Source organism: Hyperolius riggenbachi, chromosome 4 (genome assembly GCF_040937935.1).
Source record: "Hyperolius riggenbachi isolate aHypRig1 chromosome 4, aHypRig1.pri, whole genome shotgun sequence".
Lineage (NCBI taxonomy): Eukaryota > Metazoa > Chordata > Amphibia > Anura > Hyperoliidae > Hyperolius > Hyperolius riggenbachi.
The window spans coordinates 480,349,476-480,376,004 of record NC_090649.1 but is presented as its reverse complement, the minus strand read 5'-3'; the positions used below and the strand labels follow the sequence as shown (position 1 = coordinate 480,376,004).

Here is a 26,529-nt window from a genome sequence, read left to right as displayed (position 1 = left end):
GTCTCCCAGTGACTGACTGTACCAGATTTGAGGCCTCTGCCATTAAGAGTGTATGAATGGCAGCAATGTAAATATTCCCCTTGAAAATCAAAAGGTGAATTTTGATTGGCTGCTGTAGGCTCCACCCACTTTCCTGAATATTAGTCCCAGTCACCTAGAGGCCAACGGTGTCACGTTTGAGAACCCTGCCAATAAGAGACCGGCTGAAATCAATCTAACAAATCGGATTGGCTGTTTGTGGCTTTAGTGAATTTGGACCCCAGTCACCCAATGACTGACTGTATCAGGTTTGAGGCCTCTGCCATTAACAGTGTAAGAATGGTAGCAATGTAAATATTCCCCTTGAAAATCAATAGGTCAATTTTGATTGGCGCTGTAGGCTCCACCCACATTTCTGAATATTCATCCCAGTCACCCAGTGGCTAATTGTGTAAAGTTTGGGAACCCTGCCATGTGAAAAATTTAGTTGTTGGCACCGGCCACTTTTTCTAACCTTGACATACAGTCACTCAGTTATCAAATTTATCAGCTTTGGGGTCCTTGGTATCAATACTTTGTATATTCCCATTGAAAAATAAACAAATATGGCTGTTTGTGGCTCCGCCCCCTTTCTGAATTTGAACCCTAGTCACCCAATGACTGACTGTATCAGGTTTGAGGCATTTGCTATTAACAGTATAAGAATGGTAGCATCTTAAATATTTCCGTTGAAAATCAAAAGGTGAATTTTTATTGGCTGTTGTAGACTCCACCCACCTTCCAAAATCTTAATCTCATTCACCCAGTGACCAACTGTGCAAAGTTTGAGAGCCCTGCCATTAACAGTGTAAGAATGGCTGCAGTTTATATTTTCCAGTGAAATTAGTTTTTAGCTCCGCCCACTTTTTGTAACCTTGACACACAGTCACCTAGTGACCAGGTTTGTGAGCTTTCAGGTTCCTGGCATCAAAAATGTGTGAATGGAAGCAGTTTATCCACCAAGGAAATCTGATTGGCTGTAGGTGGCCCCGCCCTTTTAGTGAATTTGGACCCCAGTCACCCAATGACCAACTGTAGCAAGTTTGAAGCCTCTGCCATTAACAGTGTAAGAATAGCAGCAGTTTAAATATTCCCCTTGAAAATCAATAGGTTAATTTTGATTGGCTGTTGTAGGCTCCTCCCATTTTCTTGAAACTTAATCGCAGTTACCCTGTGATCAACTGTGGCAAGTTTGAGAACCCTGCGATTAACAGTCTAAGAATGGCTGCAGTTTACATTTTCCCATTTAAAATGAATGGCTGAAATTTGATTGGCTGTGTTATGCTCCTCCCACTTTTCCTGGATTCGTAACCTCGGTCACCAAGTGACCACCTGTGCCAAGTGTGGGGACTCTGGCTTGATTACTGTGAGAATGGCAGCCTTTTCCATTTTTTCCATTGACTTGAATGGGTGAAATCTCATTGGCTGTTTGTAGCTCCGCCCAGGTGTGCAGGGGGGCCGCGAGACTCCCAGAACATATCATCCCAGGTAGTAAGGGATCTGTATACCAAGTTTTGTTCAAATCGGTCAAGGGGTTTTCGCGTGATCGCGGCACACACACGCACGCGCACGCACACGCACGCACACACGCACGCACGCACGCACGCACGCACGCACGCACACACACACACACACACACACACACACGATTTTATATATATAGATTATGGTAGGACATTGTAGTGACTGGATAGTATGCTGGTTAAGGGCACTGCCTTTGACATGAGAGACCAGGGTTCGATCCTGGCTAGGGTCAGTACCTATTCAGTAAGGAGTTCAAGGCAAGACTCCCTAACACTGCAGGGTGGCCTCCTGAGCGCGTCCCAGTGGCTGCAGCTCTTGAGCGCTTTGAGTCTGACAGGAGAAAAGCGCTATACAAATGTTCGGATTATTATAGGACATTACACTATGACTATGCTAAGATTAGATTGTGAGCTCCTCTGAGGACAGTCAGTCAGGGCCGGGCCGAAGCAGAGGCGAGAGAGGCTCCAGCCTCAGGGCACAGTGTAGGACGGGGCGCAGGGCCGGGCCGAAGCAGAGGCGAGAGAGGCTCCAGCCTCAGGGCGCAGTGTAGGAGGGGCGCACAACTCACTCAGCTATCATTCCCCTATTGTGTTTGAAGCAGAGAGAAATAAGAAAAGGGGATACATGGCAGTGACTGCAAGCCAGATAACTAGAGATTAAGGTGGCGGGGGTTTGGGGGTCCTGGGGCGCCTAGTCTAATAGCAATCAGTGTGTGACAGCTGGGGTGGAAGGCAAGGAGGGGCGCACTTTGGTGTCTCAGCCTTGGGTGCTAGGGGACCTTGTCCCAGCTCTGAGTCAGTGACATGACTATGTACTCTGTAAAGTGCTGCAGGAGAAGTCAGTGCTATATAAATACATAATAATAATATGGTAGGACATCAGACTATGACTATGGTAGGGGTTAGATTGTGAGCTCCTCTGAGGACAGTCAGTGACATGACTATGTACTCTGTAATGTGCTGCAGAAGATGTTAGTGCTATACAAATATATAATAATAATATACGAGGACATTAGACTATGTATATGGCAGGGATTAGATTGTGAGCTCCTCTGAGGACAGTCAGTGACATGACTATGTACTCTGTAAAGTGCTGCAGAAGATGTCAGCGCTATATAAATACAAGTACTTTGCATTATGATCATAGTCTCACTGTATCAGCACAGAACAGGCTCTCTGAGCGTTCCAGCCTTAGCTGCCTGTAAGCTGAAGGGTCTCTGTAGCGTTAGATTATGGAAGAGAAGCCAAAGCGCATATTCAGTGACCGGATAACTCCGGACACTTCTATCTGCAGAACAGAGCCCGGCTTGTCTTCCCAGCGTCGCTCTCTGCGCTTATCCTGCAGCGAGGGAACTGCTTTATATCAATTCCTGTTTCTCATTTCATACTTCATACTTCAGCAGCGCCTGGTGTGGGGATATCAGCGCTGTAATGAAATGCAGACGTGGCGGTACATCAGCCCTGCAGGAAAACCGAGCCTCTATTCAGCCTGGATACTTTTCCTATAATATTAATGATGTATCTGCCAAAAGATGTTTGCACTATTCAATCCGCCGCAGTCACCCCGGGTTCCGCTCCTTTTTGAAGCGAGATATGGGGAATACTTGGTGCAGTTAAAAGGTTTTTTTTTTCCTTCCTTTTTTTCCCCACATATGAAAGAAAAGTGAGACTTTTTTTTTTCTGTTGTAGAATCTGCCATTTTATATTTCTGAAGAATGCAGAAAGATTCTGCTTATTTATAACTCAAAGGATTCACATTCACACTAAGAACATCTCACAAAGTGGTTGAAATAAAGTTGGCTATCAAAAAGGGGTTGCCAAGATTACAGGAGCAGCAGAACAGACCTTAGTATAGAAAATGCAGAGCATTGTCGCTGCACACACTGCTATCAAGGCCAACGCCAGCCCTTAAAGAGAACCTGAACTGAAAATAAAAAGTCAAAATAACCATACACAGGTCATACTCACCTCCCGTGTAGTCTACTCCTCAATCTCTTTCTCCTCTCCTGTGTCCCATTTGTCCACTGTGATCAATGGAATTCTCCATCCTCCATTTAAAAAATGGCCATTACCCAACAACAGCTTTCAGGTCAGCACACTGTTAAACTGTAATATCCCCCACTTGAGCCATAGGGAAACATGGACATTACCTTGCACATTCAGTTGTAACTGACAACTGCTGATATATAGCTGACAGCAACTGGTATATTTCAGTTCTGACAAAATATTGTTAGAACTGAAAGGGATCACTGTAAGAGAAAATGGTGAGCTTCTGAGAGGTACTGACAGTGAGGTAAGTATGTAATATTCATTTGCAGGTACATCATGTGTTTATTTTAAATAATTTTACTCACTTCAGGTTCCCTTTGAAGTACCTCTTACCTCACTTTAAAACAGAACACTTTTAATGTTATTTTACTTTCTGTGCTGTGACATAAATCACAGCATCTTTCTCCCCCTTTAGCGCTAGTGTCACATTGTAACATGTAGCGTTATGGTAACGCGCTGCTGCAGTGTTACCTCTAAACACACACTTTACCAGGTACAGGAAAGCATACTTTTCATTGCCTGTATGCTTTACTGTACTTACTGTATGCGACAGTAATGCAGCATTAATGTGCGTTACCACCTTTTTTTTGGGTTGCATTGCAATGTTGCATTGTGACTTTAATGTTGCACCACAACGCAACATCCAACTGTGTACCTAGCCTAAGGGAGGAAATGACATCAGGATTGGCTTCAGTCAGAGGCAGAATAGATGGAATATGCCTAAAACAGTTTTCTCTTTATTTACTATACAAAACTCACTGAAAACAAATTACAATACATATGTTATGTAAGTAGAACAAATATTTATCACTTACTAGCTGATGACCCGGCGTTGCCCGGGTATGTATTTGGCTGTTGTTGGCTTCGCCCACTTTTTCTAACCCTCCTAACTCACAAACACTCATTGACCAAGTTTGTGAGTTTTGGGGTCTTTGGCATCAATAATTTGTATATTCCCATAGAAATTAAGCAAATGAAATTGGCTGGTTGTGACCCCGTCCCTCTCCAAAAGTTGAGCCCCAGTGACCCAACGACCAGCTGTACCAGATTTGAGGCTTGTGCCATTAACAGTGCAAGAATGGCAGCAATTTTAATATTCCCCTTGAAAATCAACAGGTGAATATTGATTGTCTTTTTTTAGGCTCCACTCACTTTTCTAAATATTAATCCCAGTCACCCAGTAACCAACTGTGCAAAGATTGAGAACCCTGCCATTAACAATGAAGAAGGGCTGTAGTTTACCTTTTCCCAGGAAAATCTGTTTTTGACTCCACCCAGTTTTTGTAACCTTGACACACAGTCACTCAGTGACCAAGTTTGTGAGCTTTCGGGTTTCTGGCATCAAAATTGTGTTAATGGAAGCAGTTTATCCAGCAAAAAAATCTGATTGGCTGTTTGTGGCTCTGCCCCTTTAGTGAATTTGAACCCCAGTCACTTAATGACCGACTAGTAGCAGGTTTGAGGCCTCTGCCATTAACAGTGTTAGAATGGCAGCAGTTTCAATATTCCCCTTGAAAATTAATAGGTGAATTTTAATTTGCTGTTGTAGGCTCCATCTACTTTTCTGACTATTAATCCCAGTCACCCAGTGACCAACTGTGTCAAGTTTGAGAACCCTGCCATTAATAGTGTAAGAATGGCTGTCGTTTATATCTTCTGATGTAAAAAGTGAGTTGTTTTTGGTTCCATCTACTATTTCTAACCTTGACATACAGTCACTCAATGACCAAGTTTATGAGGTTTGGGGACTTTGGCATCAGTAAGTTCCATTTTCCCATTAAAATTAAACAAATCTGATTGGCTGTTTGGGGCCTGCCCCCTTTTTCAGAATATAAACCCCAGTCTCGCAGTGACTGACTGTACCAGATTTGAGGCCTCTGCCATTAAGATTGTATGAATGGCAGCAATGTAAATATTCCCCTTGAAAATCAATAGGTGAATTTTGATTGGCTGCTGTAGGCTCCACCCACTTTCCTGAATATTAATTCCAGTCATCCAGTGACCAACTGTGTGAAGTTTGAGAACCCTGCCAATAACAGAATGGCTGAAATCAATCTGACAAATCTGAGTGGCTATTTGTGGCTCCACCCACTTTAGTGAATTTGGACCCCAGTCACCCAATGAATGACTGTATCAGGTTTGAAGCCTCTGCCATTAACAGTGTAGGAATGGTAGAAATGTAAATATTCCCCTTGAAAATCAATAGGTGCATTTTGATTGGCTGTTTTAGGCTCCACCTGCATTTCTGAATATTAATCCCAGTCAACCAGTGGCCAACTGTGTCAAGTTTGGGAATTCTGCCATGTAAAAAATGTAGTTGCTGGTGCCGTCCACTTTTTCTAACCTTGACATACAATTTCTCAATTACCAAGTTTATGAGCTTTGGAGTCCTTGGTATCAATACTTTTTATATTCCCACTGAAATTAAACAAATCTGATTGGCTGTTTGTGGCTCTGCCCCCTTTCTGAATTTGAATCCCAGTCACCCAGTGACAAACTGTACCAGGTTTGAGGCATCAGCTATTAAAGCGGTATCGTCACCATAAAAATCAAATTTCAACAGCAACTGGTCTGAGTGTATTAAGTGATAAAGATGCTAATCCTGCATTCAAAAGTTTCAAAACGTTTTCTGCTGTTATGATTTGGAGTTATCATATACCTTAGGAGCACTGGCTCTTTAGTAGTCGGTGCCAACGAATTGCATGCTGGAGGTTCTTTTTATCTTTAATATATTCCTCCTCTTCCCTTTATTTTCCTGCCTGCTGCTTATCTGAAACCTGATCCCCTAGTCACTTGTGTTTACAAGCAAGGCTGAGGTGACTCAGTGATTGGAGGAGTCAAGAAAAAAAGTAAAGGGCAGAAATGACATCACGAGTTAGCCTTAACTGTGGGCAAAAGACATGGCCCCCACCAGGAACAGAATTCTCGTAATTTACTATATAACATTCACTGAAATCAAAACATGGACAGTACAATACATCTGTTATGTAAGTCAGTGGCGGACACAGGCAGCAGTGGGCCCCTGTGCAAAATATCAATTGTGGGCCCCCCTGACCTGCGCCGCGCCCAAAAATGGGCGTGGCTATAACCTACGACGCGCGAAGCACGCCGCAGCAAAAAATGGGTGTGGATAGAACCTGCGGCGCGTAGCGCCGCGGCAAAAAATGGGCGTGGCAATGACCGGATAAGGGCGGAGCTAACTGTAATTTAAAGTGATCCCGGGGTGAGAGTGATATGGAGGCTGCCATATTTATTTCCTTTTAAACAATACTAGTTGCCTGGCGGCCCTGCTGATCTATTTGGCTGCAGTAATAAACTGAATTACACCAGCAACAAGCATGCAGCTTAATCTTCTCAGTTCTGACAATATTGTCAGAAACCCCTGACCTGCTGCATGCTTGTTCAGGGTCTATGGTTGAAAGAATAAGAGGCAGAGGACCAGAACGGCAACCAGGCAACTGGTATTGCTTAAAAGGAGAGAAATATGGCAGCCTCAATATTATTCTCACCTCAGGTTCCCTTGAAAAGTGCAACGCAAAGACAGTGGGCCCAGGTTTTGGTGACCCTTTCCCCAGAAAATACACATAATGTGAGCAGATTTGCCCAGAAAATACGTGCAATGATGTCGGCAGATATGCCCAGAAAATACGCGCAATCATGTCGGCAGATATGCCCAGAAAATACGCGCAATCATGTTGGCAGATATGCCCAGAAAATACGCGCAATCATGTCGGCAGATTGCGCGTATTTTCTGGGCATATCTGCCGACATGATTGCGCGTATTTTCTGGGCATATCTGCCGACATGATTGCGCGTATTTTCTGGGCATATCTGCCGACATGATTGCGCGTATTTTCTGGGCATATCTGCCGACATGATTGCGCGTATTTTCTGGGCATATCATGTCGGCAGATATGCCCAGAAAATACGCGCAATCATGTCGGCAGATATGCCCAGAAAATACGCGCAATCATGTCGGCAGATATGCCCAGAAAATACGCGCAATCATGTCGGCAGATATGCCCAGAAAATACGTGCAATCATGTCGGCAGATATGCCCAGAAAACACATGCAATCATGTAGCAAATTTGCCCAGAACATACATGCAATCATGTGGCAGACCTGCCCAGAACATACACGCAATCATGTGGCAGACCTGCCCAGAACATACACCTGCTAAAATAAATAATAAAAAAAACCATTTACTCACCTGCAGCAGCAGACCTCCTGTCCCAGCCTCCATCCAGCGTGCAGCTCCCATGGGTGGTTGGGTGGATAGGTAGCCTGGTGGGTAGGTAGGTAGGCAGCCCTTAGCCGGGTGGGTAAGTAGCCTGGTGGGTGGCTGGGTAGCCGGGTGGGTGGGTAGCCTGGTGGGTAGGTAGCCTGGTGGGTGGGTAGGTGGGTGGTTAGGTAGCTGGGTGGGTGGGTAGGTAGCCTGGTGGGTCTTTAGGTAGGTAGCCTGGTGGGTTGGTAGGTAGCCGGGTGGGTAGGTAGGTAGGTAGCCTGGTGGGTGGGTAGGTAGCCGGGTGGGTGTGTAGGTAGCCGGGTGGGTGGTTAGGTAGCCGGGTGGGTGGTTAGGTAGCCGGGTGAGTGGTTGGGTAGCCGGGTGGGTGGGTAGCCAGGTGGGTAGGTAGCCGGGTGGGTAGGTAGGTAGCCGGGTGGGTAGGTAGCCGGGTGGGTAGGTAGCTGGCAGGGTGGTTAGGTAGCTGGGTGGGTAGGTAGACGGGTGGGTGGTTAGGTAGCCGGGTGGGTAGGTAGCCGGGTGGGTGGTTAGGTAGCCGGGTGGGTGGGTAGATGTGTGGGTGGTTAGGTAGCCGGGTGGGTAGCCGGGTGGGTGGTTAGGTAGCCGGGTAGGTAGCTGGGTGGGTAGGTAGCCGGGTGGGTGGGTAGGTATCCGGGTGGGTGGGTAGGTAGCCGGCAGGGTGGTTAGGTAGCTGGGTGGGTAGGTAGCCGGGTGGGTAGACGGGTGGGTGGTTAGGTAGCCGGGTGGGTAGGTAGCCGGGTGAGTGCGTAGATGTGTGGGTGGTTAGGTAGCCGGGTGGGTGGGTAGCCGGGTGGGTAGGTAGTTGGGTGGGTGGTTAGGTAGCCGGGTAGGTAGCCGGGTGGGTAGGTAGCCGGGTGGGTGGTTAGGTAGCCGGGTGGGTAGGTAGCCGGGTGGGTGGGTAGGTAGCCGGCAGGGTGGTTAGGTAGCCGGGTAGGTAGCCGGGTGGGTGGGTGGGTAGGTAGCCGGCAGGGTGGTTAGGTAGCCGGGTAGGTAGCCGGGTGGGTAGGTAGCCGGGTGGGTGGTTAGGTAGCCGGGTAGGTAGCCGGGTGGGTGTGTGGGTATCCGGGTGGGTAGGTAGCCGGGTGGGTGGGTAGGTAGCCGGCAGGGTGGTTAGGTAGCCGGGTGGGTGGGTGGGTAGGTAGCCGGCAGGGTGGTTAGGTAGCCGGGTGGGTGGTTAGGTAGCCGGGTAGGTAGCCGGGTGGGTGTGTGGGTATCCGGGTGGGTAGGTAGCCGGGTGGGTAGGTAGCCGGCAGGGTGGTTAGGTAGCCGGGTAGGTAGCTGGGTGGGTGTGTGGGTATCCGGGTGGGTAGGTAGCCGGGTGAGTGTGCGGGTATCCGGGTGGGTAGTTAGCCGGGTGGATGGGTGTGTAGCTATCCGGGTGGGGGGCCCGACTCCTATCCTCCCTCACTCACCTCGGGGCCCCCCTCCCGGTATGCGCGGCGGCGGCGGCGGCGGGCGGGAGAGCAGAAAATCCAGGAAGTCTCCGCCGGGGCTGCAGCAGACACTAGAGGCTGCTGCCGCTTGGTCTCCCGTGTCTCCAACTTTGTACACTGCTCGCTACTAAACCAGGAAGTAGCGAGCAGTGTACAAAGTTGGAGACACGGGAGACCAAGCGGCAGCAGCCTCTAGTGTCTGCTGCAGCCCCGGCGGAGACTTCCTGGATTTTCTGCTCTCCCGCCGCATCTCATGAGGGGGAGGGGGGGGGGGGCGATGTGAGGGGGGAGGACAGGAGTCGGGGCCCCCCGGGTTAAAATAAAAGGTAAAGTTAAAAAAAAAAACCTGCAATACTTATTGGGCCCCTGAAGCAGCGGAACTTCAGGGGCCCTCGTGCGGCGGCACGGCCTGCACGGCCGTATGTCCGCCACTGATGTAAGTAGATCAAGTATTTGTCTACTTATATATGTGTTTTTTCCCCTGGAATAGTATGGCTGATCCTACTGCTTTAACAGTTTAAGAATGGCAGCAATTTAAATATTCCCACTGAAAATCAACAGATGAATTTTGATTGGCTGTTGTAGGCGCCCGGTGACCAACTGAGCAAAGTTTGAGGATCCTGCCATTAACAGTGTAAGAATGGCTGCTGTTTATATTTTCCCAGTAAAAGTTGTTTTGCCTCCGCCCCACTTTTTGTAACCTGGACACACAGTCACTCAATGACTAAGTTTGTGAGCTTTCGGGTTCCTGGCATTAAAAATGTGTGAATGGAAGCAGTTTATCCACCAAGGAAATCTAATTAGCTGTTTCTGGCCCCGCTCTTTTAGTGAATTTGGACTTCAGTCACCCAATGACCGACTGTAGCAAGTTTGAAGCCTCTGCCATTAAAAGTGTAAGAATAGCAGCAGTTTAAATATTTCCCTTAAAAATCAATAGGTGAATTTTAACCTCCTTAGCGGTAACCCCGTGCTGGACACGGGGTAAGCCACCGGAGGGTGCCGCTCAGGCCCTGCTTGGCCGATTTACATCATTTTTTTTTTTTGCTGGACGCAGCTAGCACTTTGCTAGCTGCGCCAGCACACTGATCGCTGCCGGCCCACGCCCGATCGCCGCTATCTGTTGCGGTGCGCGCCCCCCCCCCCCAGACCCCATGCGCTGCCTGGCCAATCAGTGCCAGGCAGCGCCGAGGGGTGGATCGGGACTCCCAATGACGTCCCGACGTTGCTGACGTCGGTGACGTCATCCCGCCCCGTCGCCATGGCGACGGGGGAAGCCCTCCAGGAAATCCCGTTCTTTGAACGGGATTTCCTGATCTGAGATCGCCGAAAGCGATCGAAGCGGGCAGGGGGATGCCGCTGAGCAGCGGCTATCATGTAGCGAGCCCTGGGCTCGCTACATGATTTTAAAAGAAAAAAAACTGCTGCGCTGCCCCCTGGCGGAATTTTTTAATACCACCAGGGTGGTTAATTGGCTGTTGTAGGCTCCACCCACTTTCTTGAATCTTAATCTCATTCACCCAGTGGCCAAGTGTGCCAAGTTTGACTGTGATTAATGGCTGCAGTTTACATTTTCCCATTTAAAATGAGTGGCTGAAATTTGATTGGTTGTGTTATGCTCCGCCCACTTTTCCTGCATTTGTAACCTCGGTCACCAAATGACCAACTGTGCCAAGTGTGGGGACTCTGGCTTCATTACTGTGAGAATAGCAGCCTTTTCAATTTTTTTCCATTGACATGAATGGATGAAATCTGATTTGCTGTTTGTAGCTCCGCCCAGGTGTGCAGGGGGGCCGCGAGACCCCCAAAACATACCATCCCAGGTAGTCTGGAAGAGAGACCTTTTGTCAGTTGTGCAGCTTGCTGCTGAGGAATTTGCATATGTTTGTCATGCAGATTGCCTAGACACATCCTTTGTGGGCTTGCTCTATAAAGAGCTATGTTTCCCACAGTAAGTTGCTGGTCATAAGGATTTAGTCCTGTGTAACACTCCTGGAGGAGTGTCAGCCTTGCTCTTTGTTTGAAGATCAGCTTAGAGTAATTCCTGGGATTGCACTGGGCAAATTCCCTAGTGCAGTTAGGATTGCATATCTGTTTTGTTCGTCTGTTGCGATTGTCCTGTCCCAGCGGTGGTCGACAGGAAATCGTTCTGTGTGTCTGGGTGCTAACCGGAACAGCGATTGTTACTGGTAGCCCCTTCTGATCTGTTTTCTTGGATCGCACCAGCCTCTTGTGCTAGTGCTGTGGATCCTTCTGGTCTGCTACTCTGTACTTGGATCGCACTAGCATCTTGCGCTAGCGCTGTGGATCCTTCTGTTCTGTCTTCCTGGATCGCACTGGCCACTTTCGCTAGTGCTGTGGATCCGCCTGATCTCCATCTCTCTGTCTCCCTGGATCGCACTAGCATCTTGCGCTAGTGTTGTGGATCCTTCTGTTCTGTCTGCCTGGATCGCACTCGCTTCGCGCTAGTGCTGTGGATCCTTCTGTTCTGTCTCCCTGGATCGCACTAGCCTCTTTCGCTAGTGCTGTGGATCCTATCTCTCGCTTGCTCCTGTTTTCGTGTGTCTGTCTTGTCCGCTACGAACGCTTGCTGGAGGCTCGGTGAGGTAACCGTTAAGCAAGCGTTCGCATCCTCTGTTTTATGTTTGTCTGTCGGTGGTTAGTTAGGCGTGCTTGTCTCTATTGTGCTTATCACGTGGAGACCGCGCACGAACGCGTGCACTGTTGTGAATGAGTGCAGTGTTCGCGTTCAGTTAGCGTTTGTTGTTTTCCTTGTCTCCTCATTGTATGATTTGCTGTGCCTTTGCTACTCTCATGCTCCGCCTTGCTGTAGCCTTGTGTCACGTCTGGTGATCGCACCTCTCGCGATCGCTTTCCTACTTCATATCTGCTGTGGTGTGTGCACCGTCGCGGGTTGGCGACTAGTTTGGTGCACACACACACAATCTGTCTCTGTGCTCACTCTCAATCGCTTCTCTTGCGATTGCGTTTCTTCCCTTCGTACAATTCCTATCTGGCGTGTGTGGTAGGGCAGAGGAGCTGTTCCTCTGCACTCCACAGCTCCACCTGCCGACAGGAATTTCCCTCTGCAGGTGCATTGCACCTTCTGCTGGGTTCCCACAAATTACACGCTTGTGGAGGATTTCCGCAGTGTCAGCGCACGTCTTGTGCGCTGATCACGGAGAGAATTCCACAATCGTTACATCGTCATGATTTTCCTATATAATTCGTTGGTTGTTACAATAAAAAATGTCAGTTAAATATATCATATAGGAGACACACGGTGATATTTGAGAAGTGAAATGAAGTTTATTGGATTTACAGAAAGTGTGCAATAATAAAACAAAAATTAGGCAGGTGAATAAATTTGGGCACCACAAAAAAGAAATGAAATCAATATTTAGTAGATCCTCCTTTTGCAGAAATTACAGCCTCTAAACTCTTCCTGTAGGTTTCAATGAGAGTCTGGATTCTGGTTGAAAGTATTTTGGACCATTCCTCTTTACAAAACTTCTCTACTTCATTCAGGTTTGATGGCTTTCGAGCATAGACAGCTCTCTTTAACTCACACCACAGATTTTCAATTATGTTCAGATCTGGGGACTGAGATGGCCATTCCAGAACTTTGCTCAAAATCCACTAAGGAATTCATGAAGAGGAACAAGTACAGTGTTTAGGGTCATTGTCTTGTTGAAAGATCCAGCCCCGGTGCAGCTTCAGCTTTGTCACCGATTCCTGGACATTGGTCTCCAGAATCTGCTCATACTAAGTGGAATCCATGAGTCCCTCAACTTTGACAAGATTCCCAGTCCCTGCACTGGCCACACAGCCCCACAGCATGATGGAACCACCACCATATTTTACTGTAGGTAGCAGGTGTTTTTCTTGGAACGCTGTGTTGTTTTTCCTCCATGCATAACACCCCTTGTTATGCCTAAATAACTTAATTTTAGTTTCAGCAGTCCTTAGCACCTTATTCCAAAATGAAGCTGGCTTGTCCAAATGTGCTTTAGCATACCTCAAGTGGCTCTGTTTGGACTGTGGATGGAGAAAAGGCAAGGCCACAAAGGCCATGGCTAAAGGCACCAGGAAGGAAGGGGCGGGCAGTGGACTGGCACACTGATGCAGTCAAGCTGCCAAACATGCACACTGCAGCAGTTGGACCAGTGTCTGGGAATCAGGGGAGGGGCAGCAAATTGCATCCTTAATAAGCATCTTTAAATACATTGATACCTGGGATCAATAAAATTGTGTGTGTGTGCGTGTGTGTGTGGTGAAGGTTTAGCTATTTGTCAGAGGGCAGCCGGTGATAGTGGCCTTGGGCGGTAAAAAATACAAATCCCGCCCTGATGCAATGTCACTGTCTGACACCTAGAACAGACTCTATTTTGAACAAAGACACTGAACTTCTGTTATCAACGACATTTGCATGATATTGTTTTGTTGTAAGTTCCTTGTATGTGCCACCTTGTATGTTAACCCCATTTATATTTTGTGTAGTGCCCCGTAACATTTTGGCACGCTAAAAAAACAAATAACGCAACAAATGAAGATAGCAGAGCATTGGCACTCGGGTTAGGATGCTGATCCTGTGAGCCTGCAATATGGTGGTTGCCTGCATGCTCTAACTTTACGATACAGTCCATATGTAGCAAAAGAAAAGGAACAACAGTGGGCACTGCTGGCAATGCCATTTAATGTGCATACATCACTATTGACCAGGGTCGGATTTACAACTCAGAGGCACAGGCCTTCTGGCTCCCTAATCTCCGCCCCTGAACACAGGCCACACCCCCAAGTAAAAATATTCTGAAATCGAATCCCTCTTGTGTCAGTGTCACTAACTGTCCTTAGAATCTTACACTCATATTACTGTCTCATATCATCCTTGGTGACATAAGACAAGGATTAAAGTGTAAGTGCCTGAGGTCGGTGATATGAGGCTGGGATTAGACTGCAAGCTCTTGAGGTCAGTGATCTGAGAAGGGGGGCCTCTTCTTCCACATAAGGCACTAGTAGGCACACACAGTGCCTTATGGAAAATCCAGCCCTGCTATTGACAATTCTTCATGGTGCAATCAATATAAGTGAACACACACACAGTACCATGGCAGACAATTAATAATACTAATCTAAAATAATAATAAAAATAGCAAAAATAACCCAGAAATATAAAAATCTATTCTTTGCATGTATGACATCACTTTCTAGGGAACAAACTCCCTATGGTATCCTCCAAATACAAGGACATTTTAACCTACACTCCCACAACTTGTTTAATATACAAATTTATAATAAGCCACCATGCTTTTTTTTTATTTCCTTCAAAGAAATCAGCGTATCGGTGTAGGGGATTTATAGAGGTATTCTTAATAAAGAACATATGCGCATTGTCTGTGCGCGGGGGTGATGTCATCAGAGTTATTGTCTCACATCATTTTTATTGAGGCTGGAATTTATAGGACTAGTATTAACTGCAATTAATCTTTTTCATATTTCTTGTGCGTACAATAAGAAGGCCTACAGCCGTCCAGCAGGAAAGATCTCTCCTCTAGAAGTAATTCCCCGGTTTTATGGCGGGGGTGAAAGCCCTTGTGTAGAGCAGAGTAATGTTCCATCATATTCAATATTCCCTCTGTGGATAGGAAAAACACGTCTGAAATCATATTTTGCTGGCAACGCCGCCCGATCGCTAATGTGGGGGAAGGGAGGAGCTCTCGTAAGGATTAAGCATTTGCATTCAGATGTAGTAAAAGTTCCCTAGCAATTTTTTTTTTTTTGAAAAATAACTTCACTTGAAAAACTGAATGAAATATGTTGGGTTTGGTCTGGGATCGCTTTCTTGTGGAAACCTCAAATAGTTTCTGTGGAGGTACCTCGACCGGGAGACGGCGATTAGAGAGGACCTTTGACAAAACCAACTCCGAGATGGTGAACGTAATTGGCAGGCATCAAAATGGTTTCATGTGGTTATGAAACGGCAATAATATAAAAAAAAGTTACACAAGGGTAATGAAACCTTTAGCATCTGCATCATCGCAACTTACTCGAGATCTTCCCTGGATTTCTTAAAGTGGACCTGAACTCTTACACAGGAAAGAAGGAAGACATAGAGACATGCACCCTGTATGTTTTTAGAGAGTGTAGCCTGTGTAATTCCCCCTCCTCTGTGACTAAGCACCACTGTAATTTGATCTCTCAGCTGTGTCAGCTCAGTAATCTCCTCTGCCACAGCAGAACAGCTAATTTGTAAACACAGGATGCTTCCATGAAACATGTTTGCTTCCATGAAAGCAGGAAGTAGACACACTGCAGATGTATTGCAGGATTTGCATCAGCTGTAACAAATACATGTTTTTCTTTAAAGAGAGCTCCAAAATCAAATTCCATTTACCCTCTGCTCTGTGTTTAATATGCAGCCTGCAACCTTACCCTACATTGCAAGTATCCCTAATCAGAAAAGTTTCTGCTGTAATAAATCTTATCTGTCATCGTGGCTCTATTTGATACTAGCGATGGGCTTCCAAGTAGGAAGCCACTCGAATGTGTGATTAAAATTAGGCTTAATTGCCTCAGGTGTGCGGTTGGGAGAGAAGGGGTTACTCACCCATAAGTCCGTTGTCTTCTATGCGTTCCAAATGTCTTGCACGCGTCCTATTGGACGCATGGCAAGACTCACTACCGCGCACTTCCCCCGCCCAGCCACACACCTGAGGTAATTAAGTCTCATTTTAATCACAAATTCGAGTGTCTTCCTAGTCGGAAGTTCATCGCTATTTGGTACATTGCTGACAAGAAGGAAGCTTGTCATCTCCCCCATTTCTGCTCCTCGCTGATTGGCTGAGAGCAGTTCAGTGTGACACAAGGCCAAAATCTATTTAAAACTTATATAAGAGTCACTAAGATAAAAACGTGGACAGTACAATACATCTGTTATGTAAGTAGAGCAAGTATTCATCTACTTATATATATGTTTTTTTCCTGGCATAATATGACTCTGCTGCTTTAAAGGTTATTATGTTGTTGCGTGTCTTTCAAATCCGCTTTAAAGCAGATTTGCAATAAAAAATTACACTTTTTATCACAGATGGATTAAGATGAAATTGGGTCCTAGGCAAGTAACAACTTTGGGCCCACCCTTCATAGTCACCTAGCTTTTTGGGCAACATTTGGTGGGGGTGAGCATCAATCAGGCTCCAAGTCTCTCTAGAGCAGGGGTCTCAAACTCAATTTACCTGGGGGCCGCAGGAGGCAAAGTCAGGATGAGGCTGGGCAAGGGATTTCACAAAAAAAGGCAATCAGCAGCTCCCGCTCGCAAACCCCGTCCCTTGCATTGATTTTTATTTCAAAATCAAATTCACACTGAAGCGAACTATTTTGCGTATTTTACCTTATAGTTTGCTTCAGCGTTCCCATTACAAGTAATCCGCCGTGTCCCCGCCTCTAAACGAGGGCTGCAGAGCCCCCAAATCGCCCGGGGGGCAATCCGCCGGCATTTCCTGGAAGAGGCAGAGCTTTCAGCTTCAGCTCTGCTCCTCCTGACGTCAATCGCAGCGCATCGCCGCCTCTCCCCGCCCCTTTCTGTGAATAGAAACCATTTTTCCTTGATTTCTTCTTCTTGGGACTTTTTTTGGCACTAGTCTAGAGCATGAAGCTTTGTAATTGGCTAAATAGTGTGGGTGTATTTTACTGCAACCTATCTGAAACCTAACAATTTGAGAGGGTGTCCACCCAATCACAGTAGCAGGATTACCCTATGAGGTTTCCTGCTGGGTCCCTTAAACTAGACTAGTGGCCTTTTGTATGTAAATGTGAAAGAAGTAGAAATGAGAGAGGGAATTGGATTGGATAAAAGCCTCCTCATGGGAATGTACTTGCCCAGTAACCCCTCTTAAATCTACAATAAAGACAACAACCATATGTGGATTAAGGCCGCGGCCATTTTTATTGGGGTTTAAATTCCAAGACCTTGTCTCTTTATTATAACCAAAATCAAATCTTAAATCTTTAATCAAGACTATCAATTAAATGAACTGTAAAGTGTAATAACAAATCAGTAATCTTCTTCTGATAGCACAAATGACCACCCAAACCTGGCTGCCATTTCCCATAACTTCACCTAATTGGATAGGCAATAGACCCCCAATAAAATATTAGCCAGCGACAGGGAGGGTGGGCGGGGCAGCTCCTCTCCAGACAGGGATTTTGAATGACGCAGCTGCTTTTCCTCCTCCTTTTATATCCCCACACCTTGTGGTAATTGGCTGCTTCCAGCACCTGCCAGGCTGCACGACCAATCAGACCTGCAGCTGCAAATCCTTCCCCAGCTTCTGGGTGAAAGAGGCTCTCCTGAAAGAAAAAGGAACACCTGCTTCCAGGTAATTCGTTAACCCCCCCTTTGCTGGGCTCAACATTCCCATGCAGTGCTTTGCTTATACCTGCGCCCTTTGCATTATTAGAAGCACTTATTTATTTATACTTAAAGGGTGCATGTGGTGACCTAAGAAAGAAAACTTATACTCACCTGTCTGGTCTGTCAGGTCCCACCACAAAGTTTTGCCCTGCTCCAGGTCACCGCTCTCCCCTCCATAATGATTGTGATCCACAACCGGGTCAAGGTCTTCTGCACATGTGCAGGCACGCTGCGTGCGAGACAGGCAAAAGAGGGAGCAGGAAATTTGGGCACACCAGGTGCCGCCATAGGCCATAATATGAATTACAACTGTAGCGACACTCAGTCAGTAATTAGGTCGGCAGCTGAGAAGGGGAGAACAGTGGCATATGTGGTGAGGTGAGCTGGAGCAGCAGAGTTGCAAGCTGGAAATCGGCATAGCATGTACTGCTGGCTGCGGCTGCTCTCTGCTCCCTGGGCCTAGCTAGGGGTCCCTGCTGCTGCACACAGAGCTCCACTCAGACCAGCTGAGCACCAGAGTTTGGGGCGCTCAGCGAGGAAAAGGGGGGTCATCCTGTAATCCGATTGTGGCTGGATGCAAAAGAGAAATATTTCATTTGTCCAAAAGCAACTGTTAAACAAAACGTAAAATAACGAAGTTAAGAAATACCATTTAAAATAATACCAGTTTATAATAAAATCTGTATTTTCGGGAACAGTACACGCCCAAATTTCCTCGCACCTTTTTAATGTATGCTAAGTAATGGCCCCCCAAAACGTTACGTATAAATGCACTGTGGGTTTTGGGTGAAGATTGAGCTGCAAACGCGATGATAGCTTTCCTAACATAAGCAAAACACAGCCAAGCCTCCCCGTTGACTATTAGGAAGGCATTAAAATCAATAATAAAATATTCAAACGATTGATAAATCTCTGTATGATATCCCAGCGCTTACCCGGGGCAGGAAAAATGGTGTCTGGCATGTGATGATATGAAGGAACGCTCCACGCGGGTGCGAGCAATTGTAATAATCCTAATGGAAACCACATTTGACCTAGAAGGGAATAAAGATGTATACAGAGATAGGGGAGCTTTCATCACCAGATTTAACTGAACAGCTTCATAAATTCAGTGGTCCTCTTCCTCGCTTACGGCGCGCTGAGCCCCTTCCAGAAATAAACCAAGCATGAGCCATACATAAACAAGATAATAAATCAGCTCAATCCTATAAGAGCATAACATAAAAAACAAAACTGTTTTTTTCCCTTTTATACTATGCAGAAGTATCTTATTGGCTAGATTTTTATATCAAGTGTAACTCCAAATGACTACAAATGCAATATCAGTGCCCTACAAGGCTATTTCTAACTTAAAGGGGCACTATGGCAAAGAATTGCAAAATGAAAAATATGTGCAAACATAGACAAATAAGAATTACGTTATTTCCAGAGTAAAATGAGCCATAAATTACTTTTCTCCTATGTTGCTGTCACTTACAGTAGGCAGCAGAAATCTGACAGAAGTGACAGGTTTTGGACTAGTCCATCTCTTCATAGGGGATTCTCAGCAAGGCTTTTATTCTTTATAAATATATTTCCTAAATACAATTTAAACAATGATGCTGGCCAGCTTCCCTGCTCACTACAGAGCAACTGCCATTCCCTAAGTGCTTTTGAAAAGAAATAAATCCCTGGTAATCCCCCCATGATGAGATGGACTAGTCCAAAACCTGTCGCTTCTGTTAGATTTCTACTACCTACTGCAAGTGACAGCAACATAGGAGAAAAGTAATTTATGGCTCATTTTACTCTGGAAAAATGTACTTCCTATTTGTTTATGTTTGCACATATTTTAAATTTTACAATTTTTCGCCATAGTGCCCCTTTAATCTTAATATGATATTTTTTCTATTTCAAGAGTATTTAAAGGGAACCTTAAGTGAGAGGAATATGGATGTTTCCTTTTAAACAATACCAGTTGCCTGGCAGCCCTGCTGATCTCTTTGGCTGCAGTACTGGCTGAATCACACACCTGAAACAAGCATGCAGCTAATCCAGTCTGACATCAGTCAGAGCACCTGATCTACATGCATGTTGAGGGGTTTTGGCCTTCAGACGCACGCACTGAGCGGGTGGGCGGGATCACAGGCGAATCCCATGAGCCGTGCCATGCACGGCTATGGGATTCGCAGCCTCCGCCGCGAATTCTGCAGAGGGTTGCGGACGAATCACTCCCGCAAGCGATTTGGCCGCGGCGCCGTTATCCCCTATGGCAAAGTTTTCCTGTGCGATTCATGTGCGGGGAAACTCTGCAGAATCGCGAAACCGCGATAGTGGAAACGGGCCCTAAAGAGATGTACTGTACATAGTGGAAAGAGATTGTGGCGAACTTTGTAAGTTAGAGTTAAAGGATACCTGAAGTGACATGTGACATGGTGAGATAGACATGTGTATGTGCAGTGCCAAGAACACTAATAACTATGCTGTGTTCCTTTTTTTCTTTCTCTGCCTGAAAGAGTTAAATATCAGGTATGTAAGTGGCTGAATCAGTCCTGACACTGACTGATAAGAAATTCCAACTATAAAACACTTTCCTACAAGAAAATGGCTTCTGAGAGCAGGAAAGAGATAAAAAGGATCGATAGTTCATAGATTTTAGCTTTGGCATACTTCAATGAATATGTGATTGAGCAAAAACCATAAAACAGTTGAAACTTAAAAAGTAGATTTAAACATAAAATAAAACTGGAATATCTTAAAAAGTCATTTTTATGAGAAGGAAGATAGATACAATTGTTTATTTCATTTGTTTATTTTCGCTTCAGGTGTGCTTTAAGAGTTTGAAGTGTATCCTCAGGTTAACTGGCAGCCAATGAAGGAGAAGCAAAGAAGAGCAAGAAGAAAGTCAAATGAGTTGAGTAGTCAAGTTCAGTACAGATTGGTTTTGTGCCAGTCTATTATTTGTTTGTCCACAAAGTAGGATATTACAATAGTCCAGACAAGATGTTACAGTGGCATGCATTATCCTATACTCGCAAAAGGGCATGCACTAACATTTTTGTAGAGTCCTGAGTGAGAAAAGGTTGGATGCAGGATATGGTTTTGAGACGAAAATGAAAGGAGCTGATTAGGGAGTGAATGTGAGGAATAAATGAGAAAGAGGAATCAATTATTACCTCTAAGCAACATGCTTTGGGAACTTACATTATAGGAGTGTTAACGGGTGAAACTTATGTGAGAAGTAGTATGAGAGCTACCTAAAGAAAAAGTTTGAGGAGTATTACAAACTTATGGAGCGCATAGCTTTTATAAGAACAAAACATAAATAAAATAAAGAGAATGAAAATGATAAACTATTTATTACAAAGGTCATTCTTATTCAAATACTGAAACCAGTGACGTTTCATAAGAGCTCTAGTTTAAAGAGAACCCGAGACAAAGCACTCTCATGTATTTACCATATATATCAGTGGGAACATTAGAGAAAACACCTACCCTGCTGTCTGTTTCATTTTGCACTGCACAGCCAGCTTGTTATCAGCCCTGATAGTCTGGCTTTGCTATAATGACTCAGCTATAATGATTCCTGAGCAGAGCCAGCAGAGGGCAGGCTTGGGCTTGAAAAGACACCAGAAAACACAGACTGAGCTATAAAGATTCCTGAGCAAAGCCAGACTGAATGCTCAGTCGGGGATTTTATCAGGGCCGATAAGAAACAAGCTGTGCAGTGCAGAATGAAACAGAGAGCAGATTAGGTAGGTGTTTTCTCTAATGTTCCCACTGATATATATGGTAAAATACATGAGGGTGCTTTGTCTCTGGTTCCCTTTAAGCCACTTAGATTAAACCAAGACAAAGAATGGCTTTATTCATTTAATAGTCTTCAGTAAAATAATAACACACTTTATTAATCATATTTTATTGCTTATTTTGAATGAAAAGGAAACTAAACCTACGTATATCAGAAGGAGAGATCTCAGATCCGCAGATGCTTGGATGGCTTTTAATTGTTGGGGGTAAGAGGAAGTTTGACGTTTTGTAAACATAAAATTCCAGATTTTACTTTTTAATTACTTAATTTTACGCAACTGTGATGGTTCGTCCAAAGGTCTCGCTCTCAATGGGGAAGTTTGACCATTATTTTGGCTTAACTTCTCTTTTGCGCTCTACAATGCCTAATTGTTCTTATTATGGAAACAAACAAGTTAAATTGTACAGCATGTGGAATTGTACAGCATGTGGATTAACAAAAAGAAGAAAAAAATTGCTCATGACATGAGATTGTTAAAAAATGAAAACTGCACGTACTCAACCACGTAGTGGAACCTGTAAACTGCAAAGCAGGAATGACGGCACAACAAAATATCAATCAGTAACCAAAAATAATAATAAGTGCCATCACTCTGCAGGTTATGAAAAATAGAAAACTCTTTATTTGTGAAAGATTGACACACATGGGAGACCATAAAACCAATTAAAAGCTCTGGAGCGCTGCGATTACAGACATACCGCAAACCCACTCTCAAACTACCAATCACACAGGGGTACCGGTACCACAACTGGATAGCTGCCCTGCGGGAGGGGAGAGCAGAGCGGGGATGCAGTCCGTCTGCGAAGTGTCAACTTCCTGCTGGGGAATGTCAATAAGGCTGTCTAGGTACTGACAAAGGGTAAGTGTGATATCTTCACCCGCACCGCGGGACTCACCACTCTTCATCCAAGTGTCGTCCTAAGGTTGCTGCTGTGTGCACAGAGGACACTGTAACTTTTCCGCCGGGCCTCAATCCGTGTGGAGAGGTACCCGGCCACGTAAGTCCAGAGGCAAGCCAGCAATGCCACTATTTAATTCCAGCAGGAGACACTCCGGAAGGCTCCAAGACACCATGCGGGTTGAAACCCCGCCCACCTACGCGTTGCATCCGCCCTCTACGGACTTCAACTGGGTGTTGACAGCAGCAACCTTAGGACGACACTTGGATGAAGAGTGGTGAGTCCCGCGGTGCTGGTGAAGATATCGCACTTACCCTTTGTCAGTACCTAGACAGCCTTATTGACATTCCCCAGCAGGAAGTTGACACTTCGCAGACGGACTGCATCCCCGCTCTGCTCCCCCCTCCCGCAGGGCAGCTATCCAGTTGTGGTACCGGTACCCCTGTGTGATTGGTAGTTTGAGAGTGGGTTTGCGGTATGTCTGTAATCGGAGCGCTCCAGAGCTTTTAATTGGTTTTATGGTCTCCCATGTGTGTCAATCTTTCACAAATAAAGGGTTTTCTATTTTTCATAACCTGCAGAGTGATGGCACTTATTATTTTTGGCATGAGATTGTTACCGTTAGGCTTCTTTCCCACTAAGACATTGCGTTAGATGCCATGTTAAGGTCGCATAACGTGCCCCTAACGCAACGCATAGTGGGGTTGAAGTTGGACGTCAGATTGAGCCGCGTTATGCGGCTCTTCATGCGTCCGTGATGCGTACTTTTGGACGCATGCGGCATCACGTGTTCCCGCCAGCCAATAGCAGCACAAAGCGGCGCTCCCGGAAGTAAACACTGCACGTCACACAGGGCAGTGAATATTAATTAGCCATTTGGCTGGCAGCGGAGGAGGAGGGGAGACCTCCTCCTCCAACATTACTGAGCATGTGCAAACAGTCTAACGCGGCTTAGCCGTGGATAACGTACAGCATGCAGCACTTTGTTTAAACGTCCAGCATTACAATGTAACGCAACGTGGGCACTGTGAACAGCCCATTTAGTTTTCATTGCTGTGAGTTAGGCTGCGTTACAGGTTGCACTAATGTGCGCCTGTAACGTCTTACTGTGAAAGCAGCCTAAAAGAGGCATTGTATGGATTGAACTTCATCCCAATCAGTAGCTGATACCTCCCTTTCCCATGAGACATCTTTTCCTTTTCACAAACGGATCATCAGGAGGCTCTGTATAGTTTATATTATGGTGAAATCCCTCCCACAGTGTGATGTCATGACCATGGTCCTGACATGTTCCTGTCTGTGAACCTTGTTGCATTGTGGGAAATAACAGCTGTTTCCAACTGCCAAGCAACCAGTATCTCCCTCTGTGCATATGTACAGGGGTTGGACAAAATTATGGAAACACCTAACATTTTGGCATCATAATCTTTGAACATATTTTAAACAATCAAAACTTGACATATGTTAATTTTTTTTGTTTATTATTTTTGTTATTTGATATGTTTAATTAAAATAATTGTTTTTCACAGATCTTTAAACAAAAGTTGGTTATAATTTATAAATATGGCAGATCTCTCAGACTTTCAAAGAGGACAAATTGTTGGTGCTCGTATGGCAGGCGCTACTGTAATGGAAACTGCCCGAATGCTTGGCAATTGAAGAGGTACTGTCTCAAAAGTAATGACTGCCTTTGAAAGAGAAGGAAAAATGTCCTCAGCAAAGAACAGTTGTGTTCGAAAGTCGAAGTAGTCTAAGAGAGACAGTCGGACTCTAAATCGAATTATTAGAAAAACTCGCAATACCACAGCTTCTAAAATCACTAGAGCTGAATAAACACCTACAGAACCCAGTTTCCACAAAAACTGTTAGTCGGGAGCTGCACAAATCTGGATTCCTTGGAAGAACTGCAATAAAAAAATCTCTGCTCTCAAAGACAAATGTTTCAAAGTGCTTAGAGTGGTGTAGAAACCACCCGAATTGGTCCCTCGAGTAGTTCTCGGACGAATCATCGTTTACCTTATTTCCGACCTCCGGCCGAGTGTACGTTTGGAGACAGCCGAAAGAAGCATTTCTTCCAGACTGCCTTCTCCCAACTGTAAAACATGGCGGGGGTTCTGTGATGATCTGGGGTGCTATTTCTTGGAAATTTGCCGGGCTATTGATTTCCCTTCATGGAAGAATTGACAGCTGAGACTATTTAGGAATTTTGGGCGACCTAGTTCATCCTATGGTTCAAGAACTGTTTCCGGTGGGAAATGACATCTTTTATGATGATAATGCCCCAATCCATAGAGCCAGAATTGTTAAAGAATGGCACGGGGAACATTCTAATGAAGTTGAGCATCTCATCTGGCCACCACAATCCCTAGATCTCAACATTATTGAGCATTTATGGTCGTTATTAGAGATTCAAGTAAGAAGTCGATTTACACCACCATCGTCTCTAAAAGAACTAGAGGGTGTTTTAACTGAAGAATGGGCTAAAATTCCTTTGGAAACATTTCACAATTTGTATGAATCAATACCCTCGGAGAATTGAGGCTGTAATTGCCGCAAAAGGTGGACCTACACCATATTAAAATATATTTAGTTGATTTTCAAGGTGTTTCCATTATTTTGTCCAACCCTTGTATATCTATAAAAACAAAACAACCTTTTAGCCTATTGCAATGTTAGTGGGTGTGGTAATGGCAGTTGGTGCTTTCATTTCTTCATGTCTGCCAGCAGTAAAGATGATGACCTGCAGGCTGATTGTGGATTAACCACTTCAGCCTAACTGGATGAAAATTTTGTCCAGTTAGGCTGTGCGCACTCCCAAAGGTCGCGCACGCTCCCGCGGGCCCCCCCGTGCGCGCTCCCGCTGGGGGCCATTAGCCCAGCGATCAATGAAAGGGATTATAAATCCTTTTCACTGATCGGACCCCCCCGGAGAAAAGCCGACAGCGTCTCTTTCTGAGATCAAAAAGTTCCCCTGCTTCTATCTTCTTCCTGGGAGCGAGATCGATCGCTCCCAGGACTTTTTGACTGTGGCCATCTTGTGGCCAAATAGCAAACTACACCAAAAATCACTTTACATTGAATAAATACATTTTTACACTTGTAAAATCCCCTGTTTACTTCCCACACCAAAAAATACCCACATACAAGTTTTAATAAAAAATAAAATAAAATTGCAATAATAAAAAATAAAAAAAACATAAATAGTTACCTAAGGGTCTAAACTTTTTAAATATTCATGTCAAAGGAGTATATCAATATGATTTATTAAATTATGGGCTTCTTTTTTTTTTTTTTTAAATAATTTTTATTGGCAGAAAACATTTATTACAGTCATTGTAATGAGACATATAGATATTGTTTAACATTGGAACAATAAAAGAGCAAGCAAGAAAAACATTCTGAGAAGAGTTACAATGTCCATTACTTATTGTTAGAGAATTAAGTATTATATTAATAGTACAGTTTTCTAACCATTTTCTTTTTTTTTTTTTTTAACCCACAGTCAAAGCTTAACAAAAGCCGTCAAAGCTGTATTTTTAGGTTTGAGAGCAGGGAAACTCAACAGTCTGTTCCTAGAGGAATACGAATTCTGGACAAACGAGGCAACCCCCTCCCCGGAGGGAGAAATCCTCTGTGACTATAGAACAGCCTTGACACTGATGATAAGTAACTTGAAAAAAAAAAAAAAAAATAAAAAAAAAATAACTAACTAAACATAAAGTGAGACTATAGCTGACACTTACACATATCCTCGTATTCTTGTCGTTGACAAGAGTGTATTATGAATTTATGTCTGTATCTATCCATCCAATTTGCGCAAAGTAAGAGTAGGACTGAAAAATAGAGAGAGGAAAGGCGAGAAGGTAAACGAAAATATAAAAACGATGGGAGGTCAATCACAGAGATGAGTCAGAAGCAAATTTAAGTTTACATTTACAGTAGTGTAAAAGTACAACAGAATCTCAGGTGACATTTCTGATCAGGAATAGACCTTAGATTCCAACGTCCAGACAACCCAGGTCTCCAGCAATGTGTTTAGATAGGTACCACTTGGTATATTTAAATGGGTCCATAATATTCAATAGATTCGTTCTAGGGACATAACTTTTTATATATGGAGTCCATAGTTTAAAAAATTTAGCT

General features: G+C 44.8%; 1 long non-coding RNA gene across 1 annotated transcript; it reads left to right on the top strand.

Moving 5' to 3' along the window:
* The first annotated feature begins 985 nt into the window (after window positions 1-985).
* LOC137571012 (uncharacterized) lies at window positions 986-26,042 on the top strand. The gene is made up of 4 exons (XR_011031279.1): window positions 986-1,084; window positions 20,502-20,589; window positions 21,619-21,692; window positions 25,889-26,042. It is a non-coding gene; the product is annotated as an uncharacterized lncRNA (long non-coding RNA).
* The last annotated feature ends 487 nt before the right edge of the window (window positions 26,043-26,529 follow it).